The sequence below is a fragment of the Pituophis catenifer genome, unplaced genomic scaffold (assembly GCF_029215685.1).
Source record: "Pituophis catenifer annectens isolate HBS135680 unplaced genomic scaffold, rPitCat1.0.hap2 SCAF_1, whole genome shotgun sequence".
NCBI lineage: Eukaryota > Metazoa > Chordata > Lepidosauria > Squamata > Colubridae > Pituophis > Pituophis catenifer.
The window spans coordinates 278,424,909-278,447,219 of NW_027256881.1; the positions used below are offsets into that span (position 1 = coordinate 278,424,909).

A 22,311-nucleotide genomic window follows, 5' to 3' on the forward strand; every position below is an offset into this window, starting at 1 on the left:
TTTTCCAAGTAAATTGAAAAACTTAAACACAATAAATTACTACAGAATGATAACTTAATTTTCTTCAGAAAATTTTATTTACGCAAAAAGAAGAAACTTAATTAAGCCTTCATATTATCTTATTTGAAGCATAATCGATTCTGTTCCTGTTTCTCATGGAGAGAGAGAGATTGCAACTGAACACCCAATTCATGAGGCTTAAATAGGCATAGACCACACATATTGAAGTCTTTTTGTTATAGCTAGGAAATGCAGAAAGTATTTTTTTTAAAATAATATGAAATTTATGAAATACTTTTTTAAAAAAAATTGATTTATATGCCGCCCTTCTCTGGAGACTCAGGGCAGCTTACAACGCATTAAGCAATAGCCTTCATACTTTTGTATATTTTTATACAAAGTCAGCTTATTGCCCCCACAAACTGGATCCTCATTTTACCTACCTTAGAAAGGATGGAAGGCTGAGTCAACCTTGAGCCTGGTGAGATTTGAACTTACAGTAATTGCAGACAGCTGGTGTTAATCACAATGCTTTTTAGTCTGCTGAGCTACCAGGCCCTGATACTGGAAATACTGGATTAAGTACCGTGTTTCCCCAAAAATAAGACCCTGTCTTATTTTTTTTGAACCCTGAAATAAGTGCTTGGCCTTATTGCCATGCGCTCAAAAGTTCGATTGGGCTTATTATCAGGGGATGTCTTATTTTGGGGGAAACAGGGTAGTTATGACCATATTCTGTTCTTTTTCTTTTCATTATTTGTTTTTTCGTCCATGATTCTAAACAGAACCCTGGTTGTATTTAGTCATCTACGCAAGAACAATTTTGATCTTATATTGTGGTATACTGTGCTTCTTTGGAAAAACTATTGGTGATCTATGTTGCTTGAAATCTAGAAAAAAAAATCCTTAACTTTAGAAATTTGCATGTCACAAGGCAATATTTTTCTACACTGAAAAATAAGAAAGTAATACTGACATTGGGTTCTTGTTTTTTTAAATAATAAAAGGACTGGTTATTATGTATGATAGAAAGAACAAGTAGAATGGGTGATTAAAAATGTATGTTTGAGACAGGGGAATTTGGGGAGAAAATTATTAGACTCCAGTAACTGAGGAGTGTATAAAATATATGTAGGTGCTTATTCAACCAAGTTGAAGCCTTTTTAGCAGAAGGTATTAATATATTCTTAGTTTCACTCTGACTGGGGAGCACCTGCCTTAATTTCTAGAACTAGCTCTAAAGTGTTGGGTTATAACCGTAGAAGTTGAGAAATAACATTTTGAACTTTTTGATGTTTACACCCAGAAGTGTCATATTGTTAGTACAACTCACTTCCTACTAGAAGTACACATGATGTAATCCTAGAAGTAGGAGAGTTTTATAATGGCTGAATTGCAGAACTTTGGAAGTCTGTTTATAGACACACAGTAAATGCATTTTAAAGTTTTTAAAAAAAGCCTGTCAGGGATTTTTGTTGTTGTCCTTTATTGACAAAAACTGGATGGAGGAGCAAAGTAATAAAAATTATAGACCTTCATGAAAATATTGCAAAAAAGCAGTGGATAAATACATATTAAAGCAAACCTAAACAAAAGGACAAAGTATCTCTGATCATAAAGCAAGTCTTGCAATGGAATCTACTGGATTCTAATTCTAATGGAATCCAGTAGCATTAGGCTCTTCATTCAATGCAAACTCACAATTTTTCCCTTTGAAAAATAAGGAAACAACTATTCTCCGTGAAAGGAAACAGTTTTCAAACTACTGTATGGTGTTTGTAAAAGATATGCCACTGACTTGTCAGTCAACAAAGTTTCATGGTATACAAAGTTGCTGGAGTGATTTTTAGAAGGGAATCAACTTTTAACATTTCCGTTTTCCGAGTCGGCATATCAGCAGTTTTAATTTCTAGCCAAATGTAAAACTTTGCTGCCAAGCTGCTCATTCAAATCAAGAAAACGAATTTGGTGAATAAAATACTGTGTGAGAGTGCATAAATTCTTGTTTCATTGTGTCAAATAGTATATCTGGAAAACAATATAGTATTCCAACTATGCACGGGAAGCATTTGTATTTACACCTCACCTGATAGGTACAGCTTTAAATCTTCCAAATCTTAGAAATTGAGACTTCTTTTCTTGCTTATGTTTTACATAATTCTCACCAGCCTGTCCTTTACTGCCTGTTTAGGTTTCAACTATGGATTTGAACTGTGACTTTGGCCCCCAGTCACCAGGAATTTTCTGTACTGTAATGAACGGGGCTTTTTAAATTGGAAAACTATAGCTGATATTTTACCCATAAGGGCTTTCATAAAGAAATGTAAATCATTGGTGCCAATTTCAGGTTCAAGAAATATTTGGTTTTTCTTTTTTCTTCTTCTTTGAGAATGTGTTGGACTTCAGCTTCTGTCATAGGAGCTGCTAGGTTGGGAAAAGCAGGTTAAAAGGATAGGAACATAACAGTGAACCCAGCTACTTCTCCTATTTATATCAGAAATGGGAAGCTGAATAAGTACTTGGTGGGATTAGAACGGTGCTTTTTGTCCATTTCTGGCTGATGGGAGTACTCCCTTCCAATCTTTTGTCATTCGGTCTCCTGCGTAATAGTTGGATATAGTAGTGCTGTGCTTGTGGTTCTTGAGAAGTGACTAATAACATAAAACTGTTCAGCCACCAGTACCATAGATGCTTTCATCTATGTCCTAGAAAAAGGCTGAATTGGAGTAACAAGCTGAAATGATGCAGTACTGAAGGAATAATCTTGTTTTCTCCTCCCTATGTTTCCTTCTGAAACATCACAGTAGAATCTGGAAGTTGACAGAAGAAAAAGGAAAGGAATCCCAGATAGAAATACTGCCTGTAATTCAGCTCCTTTGTGATTCAATCTTTTTACCCTTGACTGTTGAGTTAAACTACAGTGGGGCATAGGAAGAGTGGGAGAAGAACAGGAAGGCATCTAGACCTACTTTATCCCAATGCAGTCAATATCTTTTTCCATCAGCTGTTGACATATTGGCGAGGGAAGGCAGCAAAACTAGAGGACTCTACCAGGCTCTCCTTATCAGGCACTGCACATGCATAATTAGGAAAGCACTGATGGGTGGACCAAATACAGTAGAAGCTAGATAGAAAATTGCATGCAAACAGCCTACAAACTCAAGGATGAATGGACAGCACTTTAACTGAGCAGTATGGAAAGCCTTAATCTGTAGATGGTGGCTATAGAGGTAAGTCATTTTTTGCAGGTCAGTGTATGGTGTCGGGATTCAGCCTTCAAGATAAAGGAAAATGGTCACTCCTTACAACTTGTAAGAGGGCATAGGGAACGGCTGGGAAGGACTGGAAAAAGTGCTGCTATCAAGGCATTGTTCAGACATGAACCCATTAAAAAAAATGATTTGTTGACTGAGATGTTGAGCAAATATCTCACACAGGCCCGTCCCTAATTTGTACAAAGTTAAACTGAGGGACGCAGGGAGCACAGGGAGTCTTGTCAGATTCTGTTGCTATAACTAAACTATAAAAGTAGTTCTAGACTTAGATGGCATTGATTTCTTAGACTGGCCTATCTAATAGGGCTGGCACAATTCTATAAATGGAAAGTTTATTATTGTTCATTCTGTTGCTTAGCAAATAAACTTCTAGCCTGAAAAAATAGTAGATACTAGTAAAACTATATGCTAGTACAAGCTTGGCTCCCAGTGATATTCTAACTTCATTTCAAATTGAGTAATATTCTGGAAAGAGCAAGTTTTTCTTGTCACCAAACCTGGCTGGGTTGGTTCAAGGAAAGTGTGATTAATCCCACCCCCATGTTTGCCCAGCATTAATTAGGACAGATTATAAAACTAAGCTCCTGGTGAAATCTCAAAACAAAAGATTGGCCTACTTTTTAAACAAATGACTTTTGTCACATCAGCTTTGTTTCATAGGTAAACATGGAAAGAACATTTCCTATTATGGAACTGGAAAGAGTTATTGAGGCCACCAAATTCCCACCCTTCTTCACTCAGAGCAGGAATCCAAAGTGAAGCTTTTTAGACATGTGGTTGCCTATTTGGTGCTTGAACTTGTCCCCTAAAATGAAGCCCATCCCCTTTCTAACTAATGTAGTCCATTGGTCCTCTGGTCTTCCTTTCAGAAATTATTTTGTAATATTTAAGTCTACTTTTTTATAACTGAAATCTGTACTTGGCATTCTGTACTCTGGATCGAGAAAGAACAGAGTACTATAAACCAAGCTAGTTATCCTATACCTATCCATTTGTCTTGTTTTTTTCTGGGTTCCACTTGGTCTCTCATAAATTTCATCCTATTATTTTAGCCTACTTAAAATTTCATCCTACAGGTAGTCTTGGTTAACGACCATTCATTCAGTGACTGTTTGAAGTTGTAGCATTGCTGAATGAGTGGTACTTACAATTAGTTCTGGAAGTTATGGCCGTTACAGCATCCCCATAGTCATGTCATTGTGATTTGAACACTTGCCAACCAGTTTGCAATTACACAGTTGTAGCATCCCATGGCCATGTGACCACAATTTCTGACCTTCCCTGCTGATTTCCCATGAGAAAAATCAATGGGAAACTGTCAGGAAAGGTCACAAGTCACTTTTTCCCTCAAGAAGCAGAAGTAGGGTTCAGGGTGGTCAAAAGGGCAGAGATGGGTGGTGGAAGTTGAAGCAGAGTCAGTTTGAAGTTGGTGGAAGTTGAAGCAGAGCAGGAGATCATGACCATGGGATGCTGCACCTGGTTGTAAATGTGGGCCGATCACCAAGTGCCCAAAGTTCTGATCAAAGTCAGAACTTTGAGTTTAGGGCCATCATAACTTTGAACAATTGCTGAACAGATAGTTGTAACCCAGGGACTACTTGTAGCTATGTTGCTTTGCAGAAATGGAAAGATAGTATTCTGCTATGCAGAGAAAAGGGCTCTCTAGAAAAATTGTGATATATCAGATCAAACTCAATGGGGAATCTTATTGAGAATGAACCAAAGGATACGCAGTTGATGCATCAGTATGGTGAGCAAATCATATTTTATTAGCCCAGTAGAAAACACATCTTTCTTCTATCAAATGGTATCTTGTGGTATGAGACGTTTGTAATTCTGTAGTTGTAACATGTTAACATGTAGCTTATTATCTGTGAGCCCATATCTGAGTTTGCCTATTCTAATTTATTACTTCCTTTGTTGATTAAAAAGGAAGGGATGGAGTCTGCTGAGGAATTCTTAGAGTCACTCTTGAAATGGGAAAAAAAGCCTATAAAATTTTCTTTCAGACATTATAAATGTAGCATTACAACTACATAAAAGTAACAATGAAATGAAAAATAAAAACAAAATCCAAATAAACAGATCTAAAATAAACGGCACTGTAATTGCCATCAAATTACAGATTCAACAGAAACTCTGGGGAAAAAAAAGACCACGAAGATGGAAAAAAGCATAAACCTATTATTATCTTAAAGGGCAATGATATAATGCATAATTATCTCTAGAATCAAAGTCCTGTGTGCTTGGGGAGGTGGCTAGTGTGAAGGTAACAGGTGCTTCACTGTGACCAGGCAGGCATTTAGTCTCTTTCCCTGGGTGTTCCAAGCTGTGGGGCCTGCAGAACCTCCCTAAAGGAACTCAGAATCTCAGCCCTCCAAGGATTCTGTCCTGAGGGGGAGAGTTGCAGTTTTCCCTGGCTCGGGCATGCAGCTGGTATATAGGATGTTCTGGAAAGATGACAGAGAGAACAGAGGCCACAGAGAAACTGTCCTCAAGGTTTTATAGCATTTAGCAATAGCAATAGCACTTAGATTTACCCTATTTCCCCGAAAATAAGACATCTCCTGATAGTAAGCCCAATCAGGCTTTTAAGCACATGTGCTAAAATAAGCCTCCCCCCGAAAATAAGCCCTCCCTGAAAATATTTAAATGCAGAGCTGGAAAGCATGTGAAGCAAGAGGAGCCCCGTCTTGCTTCACGTGCCCCAAAATAATAAGACCTCCCCAAAAACAAGGCCAAGTGCTTATTTTGGGGTTCAAAAAATATAACACAGGGTCTTATTTTTGGGAAAACACGGGTATATATATCTTCATTGTGCTTTACAGCATTTTCTGGATGATTTACAGAGACAGCATATTGCTCCCAATAATCCGAGTCCTCATTTAACCAACCTGAGAAGGATGGAAGGCTGAATCAACCTTGAGCTCGTCAGGATCTTGGCAGTGGGCAGAGTCAGCCTGCAATACAGTATTCTAACCACTGTGCCACCATGGCTCCTTCCCAGCTCCTACAAGGGCTGGGGATAACAATAGAGTGGCAGGCTACTGTGCACCCTCCCTCCCCACAAAGGCCATTTTGCCTTTTCTTCTGCCAGAGAGGAAGAAATTGATGCAGAAATTGTTGACCACTTGGCATGGATTCTAACAACCAGATAGCTGCCTATGTCGGTGGACAGTGGGTTTCCTATGGAGACTGATTCTTCTGTCTGGGTGAGACTCAAAGGATGGGATGGGTGGGGTTGAGGTGAATGGAAAGGGAGTCCTTGATCAGTAGCAGGAGAAAGGTCCTGTGTGTGGAAGTGTGGATGTGGGTGGAGTGTAGAGGTGGCCATCTAATGGCGATGAGAGCTAATGAAACTAAAATGCCTCAACATGTCCGGATTCCCCTTCCTGGGATGGATGGAGTTCAGGACGATGAGAGGTTCTTGGCCTTGGGAATTGGGGGGGCTATATTGGGAGATTGTGCTACCTTTGAGGGGATGGGAACGGGCTGAAATATTATGATGGTGACAGATACAAGGAGATATGGTAGAAGACAGGGAGCAGGCCATTTTTGGGGAATACGGGACTGATGTCTTATATCAATTTCAAGTTCTAGGTCCTCGGTATCCAGCTCTCTTCTCAGTCAGCAGATCTTCAGAAGTCTAGTCTTTTGGCTGCTGCTTCTAATTGCCAGGTCAGTCTGTAATAAGGCTTCTTTCAACTGCGATTTAATTGTTGATGAAAGAGCTAACCTGTCTGAACTCCTTGACTTCATTTCAAGGTTGGCAGTGGAGTTCCCCAGACTTATGGTCTTGGGGGACGTCGAGTTGTCTTATTTCAAAGTGGGCTCTGAGGATGCTTAGGAGTTCATGGTTCTATCCTGGATCCTCCAGAATCTAAAACCTTCCAACCTGACCTTGGAAGACAGGTTGAACATATGCCAAATGCTCCTCATGTTATATTGGCTTTGTGTTACATAATATAGTCCTGTCCTTTCATAATTCAACTTCTAAAATCAGATTTGTGTTACCATAAGAGATATATTTATCCATCAAAGCATAGACCTTCAAAGTCAGGCCATTTAAACTATATTTTGTAGCTTTTCCAGCTCTTACCACTTTTCTAACTGCCAGGAGGCAGTTTTATTGATGATCAATATAATGGAAAACACTGCGCAGAATACACACAGTGTAAAAATAGAGACATTTCCTTCCAAGGGTATCTAGAAAAGTCACATCAAACCTTGGGGGTGGGGTGGGGTGATGTAATATAATACCTGCATTTCTATTTCTCTGAGTACTGAACAGAAGGTAGACTGTATATACTATACACCATTCTGATAGAATACTCTTCTGCACTTACCTCTTCTGCAAGCTGCAATCACAGTATGAATGAAATAACTTGAAAAACATATTCTGTTTTTCACACTGAGTGCTTGTTTGTAACAGTTGTAAATTAAAGTTCTTTTGAAACACATCTTAGCAAACTATTCTTAAAATAAATTTAGTAGGAAAGAAAGGAACAGGATGACGTTGTGCTGTGACTACTGCTATTGAATTAACTGATCTACTGCAGTAATTGGAAACTCTTCCTAATAAATCCTCTCCATGTGCAATTTTGTCTTCAGGTTCTGTATGAGAAACACATTTGAGTAAAGAACCTCATTTGTTAAGCACATTCAGTATCGCACCGTATTCTCTATTTATGGCATAAAACTTGAGAAGCTGGTGATATTAGCTGAGAATTAAGAAGGGGTTCTTTAACTTCAGTCTGATACTTGTTCCATGCAACCTAGTATCTTTGACCAGAATCAAGTGCCTCATGCACATTTTCATACCAATGAAGAGAAATGTTTAGCTAATAATTATACAATCTATATAATCTGCAAGGGATTTGAGCAATGCAGCCTGTTAAGAAGCCAGAAACAAAAGGTTCAGCTAATAAGTGAGATGAGTACTGTGTTTCTTTAAGAAAAACTTTTTCTGCTCTCAGTAGTACTGATAGTTAACTTAAAATACAGTGCATTGTATGTCAAGGCATTGCCTTTCTTATTGATGCATCAGTATTGTGCCTGTTCTGGAGTTTTGTGCAAACCGCTTTGTGGAATGAAATAGAAAAGCAACAAACACGTTTAATTTTCTTGAAAATGTAATGACAGTTGATTTAAAACATATTTAAAGTTCAGACCCATTCATCTGCTGACTTGGCTAATAAAATGAGACTGACTAATAGTGTAGTCCGTGGGTATCCCAACCTTTTGGCTTGCCTCGGCCACATGCAGTCCATGGGCCATGGATTGGATACGCCCAGTGTTGACCTAGACATTTTATCTCAGAAGTACAGTAAATCCCATTAAGTTGAAGTGTATATAAAGTAGCAGGTCCAATTCCCTGCTTAGAATAAAACCATAAAACAGTAGGAAAACCTGGAACAGAATTGAAGTGTCCCAGTAAATCACCCATTGCCTTCTACTGAGTAGGTAACAGTTGGAAAATGTTAATCTGCTAAATTGCTAAGCAATAACATCCTGACCTTAATTCCTATTGGATCACTGTGAGTTTAACCAGTGAATTAAATGTTCTGCTTTAAAATGTGATAGAGATGATGTGATAGTTTTTATACAACTAGATCCTTCCCCCCCCCCTTGTTCATAAGAGGTCCAGTGCCCTATTTTGCTCATTCAGTGACTTCGAAACAGCATACATATAATAGCTTCTATCATTGTGGATTAAATTTTCAAAGGAAACTGATCCTAGTAACTGGAAATTGCACAAGTTACGGGATTGGGGATCCTGAATGAATGTTAGAAAAAAGCTTCTTAATATAAATAGCAGTTTGACAGCAAACCCCATTATCCAGAAAGTATCGGGAAGTTTTTCTTCACTGGATGTGTAAAAGAAGCTAGATAGCTACCTCTCTGGGATGTTTTGGATTCTTGCATTGATCAGAGAATTGAACTCAAGGGTGTAAATTTAATAGCAGTAGCAATAGCACGAAGACTTATATGCCACTCCATGGTACTTTCCAGCATACTCTGAATGGTTTACAAATGTCAACATTTTGCCCCCAGAAACCTGGGTCCTCATTTTACCAACCTTAGAAGGATGGAAGGCTGAGTCAACCTTGAGTCCCGTCAGGGTCAGACTCCAGTTGTGGGCAGAGTTTGCCTGCAATACTGCATTCTAACCACTGCGCCACCAGGGTTATGGCTCCTTTCAAATCTATGATTCTGATTTTAGGATTCAAACTGCAGACCCTAGTAGGCATTCTTGGTTCTCAAGGCTACTGCACTGTTTTGGGAACCAAGGAGATAGCAGGACTGACACCTGAAAGAACAAAGGCATTCTTCTTACTAAAATTCCTCCTCAGGTTTGGAAATTTCTCAAGCAAGACTGTCTTAAAGGACATCATTCGTAAGTGTGAGTGCACAGAGGAACATTAAAAAAAACACCTCACAATAAGCAACATCTTTTCTTCTTTCTAACTATATTCTTTTTTTCTTTTTCTATTTTTCCTTTTTCTTTTTGCACTTTTTTCTTTTTATTCTTTTAGTTTTTTTTATTTTGTAGTTTTTAGCTTATTAATTACAATTGTAATTAATAATTAATCCCCAAACCACCCCAATGATACCCTTGATGTGATGTCCCGCTGCCTGGAGGCCGTGCGGGTCTGGATGGGGAGAAATAGGCTCAAGCTCAACCCTTCCAAGACTGAATGGCTGTGGCTCCCGGCGTCCTGGTATAGTCAGCTGGTGCCATTGCTGACTATTGGGGGTGAATCTTTGCCCCCCACAGAGAGGGCCCACAACCTGGGAGTCCTCCTGGACTCATGGCTGTCTTTAGAAGAGCATATGACGGCCGTAGCCAGGGGGGCTTTTTATCAGGTTCGCCTGATCCGCTAGTTGTGTCCCTTTCTGGACCAAGACGCCTTGCGCACGGTCACTCATGCCCTCATCACCTCCCATCTGGACTATTGTAATGCTCTCTACATGGGGCTCCCCTTGAAGAGCACTCAGAGGCTCCAACTGGTCCAGAATGCAGCTGTGCGGGTGGTTATGGGTGCACCTTGTTACGCCCATGTAACACCTCTCCTGCGCGAGCTGGACTGGCTCCCAGTGGTCTTCCGAGTGCAATTCAAGGTGTTTAAAGCGCTCCATGGCATAGGACCAGGATATCTATGGGACCGCCTTCTGCCACCAACAGCCTCCCACTGACCAGTTTGCTCCCACAGAGAGGGACTCCTCAGGGTACTGTCGGCCAAGTTATGTCGGCTGGCGACACTCAGGAGGAGAGCGTTCTCTGTCGGAGCTCCTGCCCTTTGGAATGAATTGCCCTCGGATATTCGTAACATCTCTGACCTCCGGGTCTTTCGCTGTGCCCTCAAGACCCTACTGTTCCGACAGGCGGGGCTGTCTAACTGAATGATTTTAAATTGGGTTTTAATTTTGGTTTTAAAATTCGGCCAAAACTATTTAATGATTTTAATTAATTTTAACTATGATATTGTATATTTATGTTTTAATTCTGGCTGTACACCACCCCGAGTCCTTCAGGAGAAGGGCGGTATATAAATAAAATAATAATAATAATAATAATAATAATAATAATAATAATAATAATAATTATTATTATTAATATGATTACTATAAAAATGAAAGGCTTCTGACTGTTCAGACCTTTGATTATCTGTGTACCGTAAATGTTTGATGAGTTTTCTAATAATAAATAAAGAATAGATGGTGCTTGGTCATATTGTGGCATCAAATTTTCTTCTCCAAAAGACGGGAACTGATAGAACTCCTTGAACATTGTTTTTTGCATGCTGTGTTGTTTCTTTGGTGTACCTTCAAAATACATATTTCTGGAATCAGTCATTTTTCAGCAAGTGTTAATATGTCATTTTATTTTAGAGATACAAGAACTGCAACTTCACAAATTCAGACAATGCCTTCCCCCCATTTTTTAAAAAAATATTTGAACACAGTCAAGGCATCCTTCTTTCTTTCAAAACACAGGTGAGGCCTCCAAGACCTTCAAGTTTAACCTCATTATAATAGAGTGAGCAAACTTAACATATGTCTGACCGACCTCCAAATCAGAGAAGTTCAGTGCTGCAGAACTGCTTGTTTGTAAACTCATTTTGTTTTCCGCAGGTCAGATTGGGGCCTGTGGGTGAAAAGTTTAGAGCTGCAGTTCAAGGAGGATTGCTGCATATGCCTATCTGGCACGTGGACCTATAGCTTCATTAATGGAGCTACCTCTGTGTGATCATATGGCTATTGGAGTTATGCCTGGGACCAGCAAATTGGATGACCTCGTTCTGATTGTTTAGCAACCTGGCCATTCTCCAATTTATTCCTGGGCTTAATTCAAAGTGCCTTTAAGCCCTAAATAAGGGATGGACAATATTTTTGTGTACTATATTAAAAAAAGAATTGAAGCAGCCACTAATAATGTGGGGGCACCACTATGAAGGACAGGGAAAAAACACTGGGTACTTTTCTGTGGTTTGGGACTTGTTTTAAGATAAAATAGATATATAAAATAGAGTCAAAGCTTGACATTCCCGTTCTAAGCAGAATTGTTTGGAAAGTTCATTGCTGAAAATAAATTTGACACTGAATTTGGGAGCTGGGCAAGGGGCTTGCATGTAATGAATTGATTGTGGGTTGCCTACCTCTTCATTAAAATATTGACATTTGGAATACTTTGACGTGCCTTCTCTGTTTTAAGCATCTCTGGGAACTTTGCTTCACTTCATATACCTTACTTGGGAGAGCAATCACTTTTCAGATGCTAACAAGGTATAGTGGTTAAGCACAAAGTTGGGTTTCTGTTATTTCAGTTTATTTGCTTTTGGGATTGAGTTTGTTATTATCAATACTTTAATTGTCATAAACGCTGCCACAATGATAATTCATATAGGTGCAGTAGAAATGTTGGAGTAAATGAAAATACTGTTTTTCTTGTTTAAAAGAAAAATTATGCTTGTTTATGATGGTAATAACGATTTGATTTGGTTTTAAATAAAAATAAGGGAGAGTTGCCATTTGGGTGGATAACAGGCAGTAGTGGGTTTCTATCAGTTTGCCCCAGTTTGGGCGAACCAGTAGTGGCGGTGGCGGGAGGCTCTGCCCACCCACCCGGATGTTATCACGGACGCTCTGCGCGTGCGCAGAAGGTTCTACACATGTGCGTGTGCACTTCCGATTCTGAACTGGTAGCGAAGGTAAGTGGAACCCACTACTAATAACAGGATATAACTAATCTTGTTGCAGTACAAGATTTAACCATGGTTTGATTCATCGAAACAATATTAAATTTTGGAAAAACACATGGCCAAAGTATACAACATTCCCAATCTTCTCTCCATCATATCAGTATGATGAGCGGCCTCCTCCCATTTCCCCAACGTAATTTCATTGGGGAGAGAGAGATCTGAGTAAGAGCCCTCTTGTGAGCTCAATTGTCTGTTGTTGAATTGAGTGAAGCAAGTTTTCATCAGGTGCCCTCAAGAACCATAAAAGGAAAATTAGATGCCTGCTATTATTGTTAAATTAAAGCCTGAAGAACATAGATACTTTGTCAGCTGAATGGGAACATGAATAATTCATCTCCCACAAACTCTGCCTCCCATGACTTTAGCTACTGAAATACAGGCGGATTTATTTCCTAAACCTTAGGGATTAAAGCTGTACAGACTCTGATCACCATATAGACTCAGCAGCTGCTATGATTGTGATTTAAGAGATTGAAGGATTAGCCCTCAATTGTCAAGTTAATGGTGGTAGTCAAGGAAGTTTGACAACAAGAGCAACCTCTAGATGAGTCATGTGAAGAGGTGATTTAGCTGGTTGCACCAGGAAGTGTAGCAGGTTTGGGAGGGCAGCAACTGGAAAATTGTCTTGTAGATGTGCCAAGGAGCTCTTCCTGGGGGCCTAGAAGAGAAAAACACATCGTTTTTAGCAAGACTTTGTCAGTGTAAAAAATAAGGTATTGACTCTGTCTGAGCCTTCATCTCAAGAAGCATAAATGCTTTAAGTATTATTCAGCAAAATGAAAATATGCTACCCAGAGTCACTTGTTCTGTGAGATAGGCAACTATATAAAATTTAAAAATAAATTTAAAAATTCATATGAATTATGTGGAGTCACTTACATGAGAAGTTGGCTGTATCTTGATTGGCAATTGAGGATTTCAGAGAGAATTTCTCTCCCAGTTTCTGTGGGAGACTTTTTAAGGTTAGGAGTGGGGTACCTTGGCAGGCCAGCATGATTGGAAAGAAAAATAAAAAGAGTAAATTGAACTTTGTTCTTCTTTGCTATCTATCTAAGCACCTGTTAAGCAGTGTCTCTGTTGAATATTCTTCCTTCTTCCTCCTTTGTTTGCTCATTGCCAGCTATTGATTTATAGTGAAGCCTTTATCCAGATGGTTTGCACAGGTGATAACACTTCTTTCACCTCTGTTCAAACAACAATTTGTATCACAGAAAGTGCTCTGTAGAAGAATTCAAAGAAACTATTTAATCCTAGGATGAGTCAGTTAGTTATTTAAAAAAACAAAACAAAACAATAGACTATTGAATACTCAGAAAAATTGCAGTTTGGAGTGATGGGTATCCACTTTGTATTTTTAATTGGAAATCTGAGATCCACAACTGAAATAGATACAATAAAGAGATTTTTCCCTTTCCCTCCCTTCCCTTCCCTGAAATGGAACTTTGTCTGAAATGGTGTAGGGTTTCCTGCCTAAGCAGGGGGTTGGACTAGAAGACCTCCAAGGTCCCTTCCAACTCTTTTGTTCTGTTCCATTCTGTTCTGTTCTGTTAATTTTCTGTGTTTCCTAGGCGTATTTTATGAAAAAATAATTTCAATGAGATCATCTTTTCTATAGCTGCCAGCTTTTAGACATTGCTCTTATATTCTTTTTTATAATAAATGTACATTAAACATTATAATTAAAAAGATAAAGACAAATATGAACAAAAATCTAAAAGAATAAAAAGTACAGAAAAGAAGGGAGAAAAAAGAAAGAACAATCGAAAGAAAAAAGATACAGATAGTCCTCGAACTTACAACACTTCATTTAATGACTATTTTAAGTTACAACGGCACTGAAAAAAGTGACATGACCATTTTTCATACTTACGACCGCTGCAGCATCCCCATGGCCACATGATTTACATTTGGATGCTCGACAAGTGATTCACATTTATGACAGTTACACTGTCCCAGGGTCATGTGATCCCCTTTTGCGATCTTCTGACAAGCAAAGTCAATGGGGAAACCAGTTTCATTTAACAACTAAGTTACTAATTTAAGAACTGCGGTGATTCACTTAACAAATGTGGTGTGAAAAGTCATAAAACCCACTTAGCAATTTAACTGACTCTGAAAAGTCAAAAATTGTAAAAAGTCTTTCAGAGGGATGCAGCACTCTTGAAATTGCTAAGATATTGGGACATGATCACAGAACCATCAAACATTTCGTTGCAATAGTCAACAGGGTCGCAAGAAACGTGCTGAGAAAAAAAGACGTACCTTAACTGCCAAAGATTTGAGAAGAAGCTACCAGGAACCCATTATTCTCTAGCGCTGTCATATTTCAGAACTGCAACCTACCTGGAGTTCCCAGAAGTACAAGCTGTTCAGTGCTTAGAGCAGTGGTGAAATCTAAAATTTGTTACTACCGGTTCTGTGGGCGTGGCTTCGTGAGGGGGGGTAATGTGACTGGTTGGGCATGGCCAATTTTTTTTTTTTACTTTTAAAACCATTTTTTTCTACAGAGGTTGTAAAAAAATGCTTTCAAAAGGCTCTGACGATCCCAGCTGAGTTGCCTGATCAGCAGAGACTTTTTTTTTTCTTTTAAATGCCTCTGATGATCAGGCAACTCAGCTTGGATCATCAAGAGGCATTTAAAAGAAAAAAAGGGTTTTTTTTCTTTTAAAAGCCTTTGACAATCCCAGCTGAGCTGCGCGATCATCAGAGGCTTTTTAAAAAAACTTTTAAAAGCATTTTTTTGGCTGAAGAGGTTGTAGAAAAACCTCTGGGCTGGCTTGACCCCCCACCCTTAGATATTTTTAGATATTTTAATTATAAATTGATTTTAGTTGGGGTGTTTTAAATTTTATATTGGGCCAAAACTTGTTTAATTTTTTTTAAATTAATCTTAAATTTTGCATGTGATGCTTTTATTCTTGGCTGTTCACCGCCCTGAGTCCAGTAGGAGAAGGGCGGTATAAAAATCTAATAAAATAAAATAAATAAATAGAAAAAATGCTTTTAAAAGTAAAAAAAAAGCCTCTGATGATTGTGCGGCTCAGCTGGGCATGGAGGGGGGGCAGGGATTTTTGCTACCGGTTCTCCGAACCACCCGCCTCCATCGCTACCGGATCGGGCGATCCAGTCCTAACTGGGAGAATTTCACCCCTAGATAGGTTTTAGTGTAAACAAAGCCATTGACAGAGAACTGGCAGCAGCCTAAGCTATTTTTAGGGAATTGCAAAAATAGAAGTCAAAATACATAGAGGGCAGTGAATTGGTGCCTTGCTTGAAAAGTCAATGAATCTGAAGAAAATAAGAACCAGCAAGAGAACTGAGTAAAGGAAGCAAAAGAAGAAGCTTAACATGCTCCGTATGAAGTCCCACACATCTTTAGTAAATTGTTTTTGGTTCTTACCTTGGCTAGGAGAAAGGCTAATAACTACATAGAAACCAGGGGTGAAATGCTCCCGGTTTGGACCGGATCACCCGATCCGGTAGTGATGGAGGCAGGTGGTTCGGAGAACTGGTAGCAAAAATCCCTGCCCCTCCCCAATACCCAGCTGAGCCGCACAATCATCAGAGGCTTTTTTTTTTAACTTTTAAAAGCATTTTTTCTACAACCTCTTTGGCCGAAAAAATGCTTTTAAAAGTAAAAAAAATAAGCCTCTGATGATCGCGCAGCTCAGCTGGGATCCTCAAAGGCTTTTAAAAGCATTTTTTCTACAACCTCTGAAGAGGTTCTAGAAACAATGCTTTAAAAGCCTCTGACAATCCAAGCTGAGTTGCCTGATCGGCAGAGGTTTTTTTCCTTTTAAATGCCTCTGACGATCCAAACTGAGTTGCCTGATCGGCAGAGGCATTTAAGAGAAAAAAAGCCTCTTTTTCTTTTAAATGCCTCTGACGATCCAAGCTGAGTTGCCTGATCAGAAGAGGTATTTAAAAGAAAAAAAGCCTCTGCCGATCAGGCAACTCAGCTGGGATCATCAGAGCCTTTTGAAAGCATTTTTTTACAACTTCTTCACCAAAGAGCTTGTAGAAAAACTGGCTTTAAAAGTAAAAAAAAAAATTGGCCACGCCCACCCAGTCACATTACCCCCCACCCCACCTCACCAAGCCACACCTACAGAACTGGTAGTAACAAATTTTAGATTTCACCCCTGCCGAAATCAACTTACATCCACAATTTATGTGGCTAAGTGAGACATTTGTTAAGTGAGTTTTGCCCCATTTTACAACTTTTCTTGCCACATTTGTTAAGTGAATCACTGCAGTTGTTAAATTAGTAACACACGGTCGTTAATTGGTTTTCACATTGATTTTGCTCGTCAGAAGGTTGCAAGAGGGAATCACATGACTTTGGGACACTGCAACAGTCATAAATGTGAGTCAGTTGCCAAGTGTCTGAATGTAAATCACGTGACTGAGGGGATGCTGCAATGGTCATAAGTGTGAAAAATCATAAGTCACTTTTTTCAGTGCTGTTGTAACTTTGAATGGTCACTAAGTGAACTGTTGTAAGTCGAAGACTACCTGTATCTTCAAATAACAGATCTCCAAGATCTTTCTTAAATCTTAAAAGGCAATAGATTTGTAAAGGTCCTAATATTGTGATTAAATTATCAAAGTTGAAGTCTCTGAAATCCTTAGCATGCTTGGAAAGGGTATTGGCTAAGGGTGTCAAGAGGTGCTTAACGAAATGGGAGGGTGAATTTGGGAAAACTATAAGGGAAAGGAAGTATAAGCCCAGAAGAAAAACTGGACCTAGAAGTATGGATTGGCCCCCAAAAAAACATAGTGGACCATGAAAGATAAACAGTGTGACAGAAAATCATTATTAGAATCACATTATTAGAATCACAAAGTCGATTGATTGATTATGTACCATGAAGTCATTATTGTCTCTCAGTGACAAGTTCATCTCCCTGATGATCTGTCCTGGAACCACTACAAGGGATGTCCAACAGGGAATAAAGGAAGAAAATTACACTCTAAGCGTCTATATCTTTTTTGTTTTCTATGATTGGGAATATTTAGATGGCTATTTTAATGGCACATTCAATTTCCCCTTCATTTTGCCATGTGCCATCAGTTTAGTAATGGACAGTTTACGGCTTCATCTTCCTTCGGTCTTTTGCATCAGGAACAAAAATGGCAGGTTAATATTAAGCTGCAAAAGATAATAAGCAGGAAGAATAAAAAAAAGAACAACTCTTGGTTGGAAAAGAACAACTGAAAACTGTCACTTTGAATTTTTGGTTGGAAAAGAACAACTGAAAACTGTCACTTTGAATTTTAATGGCATATATTAGAACACAATTAGAAACTATCAGTTTCTGTGAGTTAATATAGAGCGACTTTTTCATTTTCAAAGAAGCTAAATATCTACCCCCCCCCTTTTTTTTTCTTCTTCTCCCAAATATTGTTTTCTTCTGTAAAGACTTGCTGGCACTTCTGCTGTCTTTGCAAATGCACTGAGATGGAAATTTAACACCAGGGTTGGCTAAGGACCTTGATAAAACTGTGGCAAGTACTTCCAGACAACTGGTTCAAATATCTGTCACCAAGCATCTTACAGATGAGTTGGTGATTCCTGAGGCTTCAATCAGTTCTGTTGTAAGCAAACTCGCACTAATGACCTGCCCATGCTTGGTGCTGCAGCAAATGTAAATGGGGTGTTACTCCTGTGAAGCAGCAGCAATACCCAAAAATACTCTTTTACATCATTTACGAGTAAGCAAACAAGAAAGGCATCAAGTTGCTGATCAACCCTGAAGTATGAGTGCTAGTTGTGAATTTCTCTGTATTAGGAAGATTACATTCCAAAGAACCAGCCTTTGAGTCCAACCCTTTTTCTTCTTACTGCACTTTATATCAATGTAACATTTTTTTTAATATACTTTAATGGTTTTGTAATTAAAAAAGAATAACAATAGATCTCTACTAAGATCAGCAGTGCAGTGTTTGTACATATTTACAAGATATATAACAGATATACTACACACTTAAATTGCAAGTAATAAGCACAGTAATAAGCATACCCTGACATCATAATTTTATCCTATTATTTAACCATTCATACCACTTTCCCCATATTACTCGGTGTTTAAACTCCTCGTCGTTGTTTAGCTCATTCGTTAGTTTTGACATTTCTGCGCATTCTAAAATTTTATTTATTAAAATTTCCTCCGGTGGTATGGTTTTTTCTTTCCAAAATTTCGCATAGACTAATCTGGCCGCTGTTGTAATATGTATAATAAGTTGAATTTTTTCCTTAGTCAATCCATTACTGATTATTCCCAGAAGAAAAATTTTGGGGGATAAATTTAATTCCGCATCAATTATCTCTCGTAACCAGATTCGAATTCTAGACCAGAACCTTTTTGTCATTGAGCAGGTCCACCACATATGATAGAAAGTACCGATCTCCTTACCACACTTCCAACAAGTTGCTGAAGCGTTGGGAAACATCTTCGCAAGTCTAGCTGGCGCTAGATGCCACCTATGGAGCATCTTATAATGGTTTTCCCTATATGTTGCAGCTTTGGTCATTTGGTCAATCAATGTAACATTTTTATCCAATTAATGTTGGATTAATGGCCCCGGAAAAGGAGGTGTATGGGAAAATCCACAGTGCTATAAAGATCTTGGAATTACATTTTCATAGGTTAATTTTACTGCTTGAATGAAACATATGGACGCATATAATTATTTCAGATGTGGAAATTTACTTTGGGTAGGGCTCATTCCTATGCATGGCAGAGGAAAATTGTCCCCTTTTTGTTCCCAATATAAATGGTCTGGGGCTGACTCATGGAATTGCTGAAACTATAAGAATATAACTGAACCAAGTATGATTGCACACAGTCTTGAGGGATTATGAAGTCCACATCTATCTATATATGGAGGAGAAGAGGGCACAGAGGCTTTACTACTTAACAGAGGGAAAATGTTGGGAAGTGATCCAGGTCTCTAAAGCAGGAAGGCAGATGCTCTGTTTTTTATTGGCCCATCTGCTCTCTTTTGCTTCTGTTTGGTGATATATCAAGAAAAACAACAAGCATGGGCAACATTCTCATATGCTCTGTTTAGGCACTGATTGGACAGAGAGGGATGGGGATGGGGATATCACAAGTAAATTGTAAGATGGCAAATCCAAAGATCCGGAAATCTTGGGTAGAATCAAAATAACAAAATGTGAATTGGTACTTTTAACTTTGTAGACATTTAGACTGTCCTGATTCTAAACTGGCTGATGTTACTTATATACCTTCAGAGTATAGAAGGTTACCCAAGAACCCAATTTCTCTCTTTGATTTCTGTTTTCTGTTTCTGAATTAGCTCTGTATTGGGGTGTGCGAGGGCTAAAGCTTGCAAGGCTGGGGCTCGGGGGAAGAGACTAGAAACAATAGTTAGCAAAGAAGAGTCCAGGTAACCTCCACATCAAATGTAGAGAAATGAGCAGCAAAAGTATCCACCTAAGGACAGAAGAAGGAGGTGTGTGTAAATGGAGATCCTAATTGTTTGATTCTTCAGTGGATGATCTTTATTATCAGAGCTTGTTCTATCTTCAACATAAGCAACTTATATATCCAAACTATATCCTTAGGTCTTTGCTACTATATTCTAAGAGGTTTCAGCTTCTAGATAAAAATTTACAGCTGAATCATAGGTGAATCTGTGCTGTCCCGCTCTCTCTCACACACAACAGTGGTTTAGTGGGTTTATTAATATTCCCCAGCAATTCCCTTCACCAAAAACCCAGAACTTTCCCAATGAAGTTCAGCCAAAAGCAGACCAATGCTAGTCCACAGGGCACTTGAAAGTTTCCCAAACAAGGTAAACCCACTAGGCAAAATTAAATCTATAGCACAAGAGGGTTCACAAGACAGGAAAACTCCAGAGTTTGCAAGGCACAATCCAAGTCAATTTAAAGTAGGGATCACAACAACCAGGAAACAGACAGGTAGGAAATGAACACATTGTTCCCAGCATTGCCACCATCTATCTGCTGTACTAAATAGCCAGCTTCTGGTGCAGCCCATCAAGAGGGACAAGGCTGCCTCCTCACAAGTAATCAGGCTGACCTTCTCTGCTCCTGCCTTTTCTATGCTGTACATGTTCATGGATCAGATGCAGAAGGCAGTTCCTCATTACTGATTGTCTGCAGCTGTGTGCTTTCCTTACCTGAAGCCTCAGGGCTGTCCTGTTGCAGCTGTGCTTCAGCTAAATCCCTCTCAGGTGGCTGCTCAGAGCCATTGACCAACTCCCCTCCTGACATGCTGGGAACTGGTTCATACTCCTCCAAACTGACATCTGGAGAGGTCATCATACTGCCTCTGTTAGGATGTTGCATTAGTTCAAATGTAGGTTGGATTTAGTACTATATTTTTGTTAATTGTAGAATTGTTTGAAAATATATGCCTGAATGTTCACTGCATTATCAGAAATCTTGCATCTATTATGTTATTTGCAAATTTATATAACAGTATTCAGAGGGATATGGATTATAAGAGGGAAAAAGCTAGATACAAAAAAAGGGACTCTAAATGTGCTAGAAGTGTATTTCCACTTCTGGCCTAGCTGTCCCAGCTTGGGTATTGGTAACCGCTGAATCATCGGTAACTCTCCTTGAGTTGCTGATTATAAACATCAAGGCTATTTCTAAAAGTACCCACAGTGGTTAGAATGCAAACTCTGCCCACATCCTGGAGTTTAGAGCTCAAGGTTGACTCAAGCCTTCTATCCTTCCAAGATCAGTAAAATGAAGACCCAGATCATTGGATGCAATATGTTGACATTGTAAACCACCCAGAGAGTGCTGTAAACCTGTATTGGGTGGTATCTAAGTCTAAATGCTATTGCTAAAAAGCCCTCAGTCACTCATGACTTGATTGTAGATAAGCAAATGGACCTAGTATATATCAGGTTTCATCTAGACCTGGCTGGATGATGGTAGTGATGTTACCCACGTGGAGATTGTCCTCCAATGAGTTTTACTTCCTTGAGCAACCTCAATTCCAAGTCCAAGGGGGAGAGAGAATAATGATTTTGAAAGACATCATCTTACTGTTACGGTCTTGTCTGAATTTTGTGAGTTAGAGGCTGAAGACATAGACCAGAGAGAGGAATAACCTGAAGAGTCAGAAGGCAATCAGAAACCAGCAGCCACTCCAGGAGACATTGAGCCTGAGAAATCTGATTCTAATAAGCATGGGTCTGGTCCTCTAGCAGAGCATCCTTGGTGGTGCAGCTGACTAAGTGCTGTTAAAGTAGAACCAGCTGCCTGTAATTACTGCAAGTTCAAATCTCACCAGGCTCAAGGTTGACTCAGCCTTCCATCCTTTTGAGGTAGGTAAAATGAATACCCGGATTGTGGGGGCAATAAGCTGACTTTGTATAAAAAAGAACACCGCTTAGTGGGGATCAAAAGCCCTACTAAGCAGGTATATACAAAAGTATGAAGGCTATCGCTTAACATATTGTAAGCCGCCCTGAGTCTCCGGAGAAGGGCGGCATATAAATCGAATCAATAAATAAAATAAATAAATAAATCCTAGGCCTAGCCCAAACCATCAGCTATGAAGGGCTGAGCAAAAGTATTCAGCATGCCTCACTGAAAAGATGGAAAAGCAATACTTCTTAATAGGCAACACAGCATCTTGAACTACATAGAGAAATCCTCAGGTCTTTGTTCCTCTACTGGAAACAACTCTCTAACTTCAGATCTGTGTTTATGTCTCTCTTGCTTCTTGCCTTGCATCTGGACCTTCAACTTGACATTTCAGCAG

General features: G+C 39.1%; 1 protein-coding gene across 7 annotated transcripts in view; it reads left to right on the plus strand.

Moving 5' to 3' along the window:
• Positions 1-22,311, plus strand: part of TMEM229B (transmembrane protein 229B) — a 48,109-nt gene that overhangs the window by 2,480 nt on the left and 23,318 nt on the right. The window contains exons 1-2 of one of the 7 annotated variants that reach the window (XM_070938267.1): positions 6,235-6,487; positions 6,870-6,953. The exons of 5 other annotated variants lie outside the window; for them this stretch is intronic. The gene's annotated coding sequence lies outside the window, so the exon portion shown is untranslated. Of the gene's footprint in view, positions 1-3,153; positions 3,231-6,234; positions 6,488-6,869; positions 6,954-22,311 lie in introns of those variants that run through there. One more of the 7 variants, XM_070938257.1, reaches the window with a different exon arrangement.